Consider the following 4,645-nt stretch of genomic DNA (forward strand, 5'->3'; position numbering starts at 1 on the left):
GGCCACCACCGCGACCCCCAACAGGGGCTCCAGGAGGCGTGCCGGGAGCTCTCCTGCCGACGTAGCCTCACAGGTGTCGCCGGGAACGGTCGCCAAGAACGGGGCTGAGCACCTCCGCAGGAGGGCAGGACCCGGCCTACGCGCCTCAACCGCCGGCGGCGCCGCAATGTAGCTTCGCTCTCCACAGCCAAGGCTGCAAGCCGGCCGGGTCGGTAACGCCGCGGAACCGCAGGCGACGAGGAGCACCGAGGACAGCCGCCGCCTCCACAGCCCGAGCGGACCCTCGGATACACATCCTGCCCTCAGCGGCGCGGCACTCCGCGCGGCAGCCACCCGAGCCCAAAGCGACCTGGCGGCCAAGACGCCAGCGAGACGCCGCCGCCCCCTGCCAGCGCCCGCTCGTTCTCTCCCCCTCGCGGCCCCCTCCCCCCGCCGCCACCAGCGGCCGCCGCGGCCACCGGAGCCCCGCCCCTTGGGTGGGCATGGGGGCGGGGCAGGGGGCGGGGCGGGGCCGCCTGCGAGGCGGCTTGGCGCGGAGCGGCGACAGCAGCCGTGACCTCCGACCCCGCCCGCCGCCGGCCAATAAGAGCGCGGCTCGTCCCCGAACCCAAAATTTCCACGTCGGCAAAAGTCAAGATGGAGCGGCGCGGCGGGGCGGGCGCGCGTAACCGGCCGCCACCGCCCGACGGGACGCGGCCAGACGAGACGAGGCCGCCGCTGCCTCCACCGCGGGGGGCGCCGGGGGCTGCGGGCGGAGCGGACCTGTTGCGCTCGGTGGCGGGGGCTGAGAGGAAAGGCTGGGGGAGCGAAGGGGAAAGCCGCTCGGGTCCTTTCCGCTCGGGGCCGCGGGGGGATGCCCGGCGCTGCCAGGCGGGGCCGCGGCGGCGAGGCTGTCAGCGGGAGTCGGCAGCTCCCGTTGGTTTCCATCGGCGGCGCTCCGGATAGCCGCTCGGCCGCGATTTGCGCAGGGCGGCCCGTTAGCTCCGGGGGGGGTGTGTGATTTTGTGGATGTTATTTTAAAAACCCGCAGCCTTCTTCGTCGCTTTGCACCCCTTCTTCGGTCATCGGGTTATCCACCGAGCCGCGGGGGAGGAGAAGGTGACACTCTTCCCCACCTCTAACCGTGTCCGCCTTCCCTTCCCAGGCAGGGAAACTTGTGCTGGCAGGCGGCCCCGGTGTCGGTACCGGCGGAGGACTGAAGCCTCCGGAAGCAAAGTTCTGTGACACTCCGACTCTGGGTACGATAGCAGTCAGTGCACTACAGAACTTTGTCTCCGGCGGCGGCGGCGGCGGCCCTGGGAGCCTCAGGTGGACACGTCACTGCGGGCTGCCCCGCCGGCACGGGACGGCGAGCCTGGGCACTGCCGAGCACCCGAACCTGCGCTGCGGCCTTGGAATAAAGTCTTTGCTGTCGTGGCCTCCCGCTCTGAAGTTTTGTTGGGTCTTGTCTTTTGCAGGGTAAAAATAGCGCAGCATCTGGGTACCCGAGGGGAGTTTCAGTCAGGCCAGCCTGGCCTGTGAAACTGAAGTGGTGCTCAGTGCAGCTGAGTCGGTGGTGGGTTTGTGACCGTGCTCGACGCCGCTCCTAATTGTCCTTTGTTTTATGTGTGCTGCAGAATAGTGGTGTAACTGGAGACTGGAGTTGGATAAAACACTTCATGCTTTCAGCAGAAGCTAGTGCTATGGAGCCCGCTTGTAATGCAGTGCAATGTGTGCCAATTCAGTGTTTGGGCCTTGCCTTGCAGCACCGAGGTGTCTTCCTCTTTAGGAACCCCCAACCCTCAACTTCTGTTGACTACTAGCTATGACTTCAATTCAATTGTTGTGAGTGAGTCCTACGAGGCCTCTTCCTTACTGATGTGGGTAGGGGCTTTGAAGAATAGGTGATAAGCTGTTATGATACAACTGTATCGGACACCTGCACTGTATGGGTCATGAGCAATGGTGAAAGGAAGGGACAAACAACTTTTGGGGTTTTTTTGAGTTTAAGTTGGAATCTGGCAACAATACAACAGCCAGCCTGCCTCTCCTCAGAAATTTTGCAGTTTCTTGATCTGTAAACTAAGCTGCAGAGTTCTTCTGAAGTGGACAGAATCAGCTGATCAGCTTTCATCTTGGAGTAATATGAAAACCAGAAATTGCTATAGGTCAGGTGGAGCAAATGAAACACAACAGTATGTGCTGTAGAGTTTGTTAGCATGTAAGACACAGCAGCTGCATTATATTGTGGATCTGCTGCTTATATATATATGCATATGTATTATGCATATATCTGTTTCCATGTAGATGTTGTTTTCTGTTAGCTTTTTGTAGCTAATGATCGCTTTGGGGGCTCACTAGAAACCTGACTCAACGTTTCCTTTCTGCAAATCTGAACACAGAAGGTACAGCAAGGTTATACAGTTCATGGAATTTGGCCTGGAAACCGAAATGCTATTCTAAGTACATGCTTTTTAGCTCAAACTGTTTAATCAAGGGGTAGGTAAAGTGAGGAGCACTTACTGTATGGCAGCCCATGTGACCAGCTAGGGCTATATTTGGATGCTGGAGGTTTAAGGAATCCTTTTTGCTAACCATTTTTGGCCAATTGCCTACTGCTTTAGGTTGTGTGGTGTGACATCTGCTAAAAAGGACTTGGAAGTCTGGTGTCTGCAACTGTTTAATCAGTGCAGTTACAGGGAAACACCTTGTGCTGTCAGGGCTAAACGCTTTCTGTATTTAATTTAGGGGTGGTTCCTGCCTGGTGGGATATTTAATGCAAATTGCAGTTTCCAGTACTAAATAGCTTTCTGCAGAGGGGAGGAAAGGGGGCAGTAGATCTTGCAAAAGGCTTCTTAGATACACAGATTTGGTGGTCAAAACTCCAGTTCTGGAAACCCACATGCTGGAGCAAGTACTCTTTCAGGGTAAGTGTGACTTATCTGGACCTTAGCTTATTTCAGTATAAATTCAGCCTGGAACAGGGGGCAGGATCTTAAAGTCTCTTGCACTGGACTGAGTGTGATGGCAGATATCAAACCTCAGCCCACCTGTGTGGGGAATGATGAGTTTCTCTGCTTGCTCTCCACACATTTCAGCTGGAGCCAATTTTCCACCTGCTTTAGTTCACCAGTGGTCAAGCCGACCAGCTGTGAAGGCAAGGTGAGTAGTACTTGGCCTCCTGGTAGCCCTTACTTGTCATTGCCACATGTCCGCTGCATGTTGCACCTCCTGTCTTACAAGTAATACTTGAATAGTGACCTTTTGGTGACAGACTTTGAGACAGGAAATCATGTGGCCATCAGGTGGGACAAGAAAAGAGCTCAGCATTTCTCACTTTGTGTTTTACTCTGTACTGAAATGTATGTGATCACCTAGTCCCCTGGAATTTGAACCTTCTTACTTCATTGCAGCATAAGACTTTTGAAAGCAAGCTTGAGGCATGTAGTGGTGTTTGAGGCCTTGAATGGGAGATAAAGTGTTTTAAACTCAGGAGTAGAGTTTAAGTTGATATAGGAGTTAGAGGAAACAAACTTGTGATGCTATTTAAAGTCTGGATGCCCAGCTGTAGAAGTGCATTGATAAAACTTTCCAATGACTTCTTGGCATCTTTCTGTTAAGGCAGTGCCTCACTGGAGATGTACTCTAAACTGCTCTATTTTTTTGGTGCTCTTTGACATTTAAGAGTTGACATTCCAATTACTCTTTTTTCCTTGTTGGAAGGGTGGCAAATAAGCACGTGAAGTAAATTACATGAATGTCCCAAATGGTACAGGTCTGCTATTTGAAGGGGCAGGGACAAAGGAAATTATACCCATCTATTTATTTTACAAGCTGGAGAGCAGGAAAGGAGTTCATTGTCAAGTACTCTGAAGGTTGAGGCTGAGTGGGGCCCAGGCTCACTGCATGTATTGATCTAGCTGCATGTACATGCTTGAACTCTGCTGAAGTTGGAATTCAGAAAAAGATGTTTTAAAAACTTTAAGGCTGTTATCTTGTGCATCTTTGTCTTTTCCAGGTCAGGATTTCTTTACAGTCCTAAGATTTATGTCTTGCGGTGCTGGGAGTGACAATGAGGCAGTCTGCATGTTAAATGGGAGCCACTTTAGTTTGCTTTGTGATGAGTGAATAACTAAGAGTACGGGGAATATGGAGTCAAGCAAGCTGCAGAGCCTGTATCTAGTCAGTCTCAGGATGCCACTGGACCTGACAGAGTTAATCAGCATGCTTACTTTAGCTTCCAGAGCTCAGATTTTGTGCTAGTGAAGCTTTAAGCAAAGATCTAACTCTTGTACCTGTAACTTAAAATGCTGTGGATGAAAAGCACAAAGTTTTTGTAGAACTAACTTACACTCTTTCACTAGAAACAGACTTGCTGACTTCTAGCAACTGTATGATAAACAATTTATAAATAGACCATAGAGTCCAGTGAAATGCAAATAAAGTATTGGAAGCCATGAGCTGACTCCAGAAAATGTTGGGATATTTATGTGCTGTCTGGGCAGCTATGTTCACGAACTTCTTGGGATCTATGTAGATTTAAGTGCCTTGGAAGCCCACCCAGAGCAGTGGATTCGGGAGTCTTGTTTGTTGGGCTTTCAGTGGTGCTTATGGGCTTTCCTTTAAAGCTTGGGATAGCAGTGTAGAAATACATTGCAGGATACCT

This window comes from Melanerpes formicivorus, unplaced genomic scaffold, assembly GCF_026170545.1.
Source record: "Melanerpes formicivorus ecotype bairdi unplaced genomic scaffold, bMelFor1.0.p_v2 SCAF_207, whole genome shotgun sequence".
NCBI classification, from domain to species: Eukaryota; Metazoa; Chordata; class Aves; order Piciformes; family Picidae; genus Melanerpes; species Melanerpes formicivorus.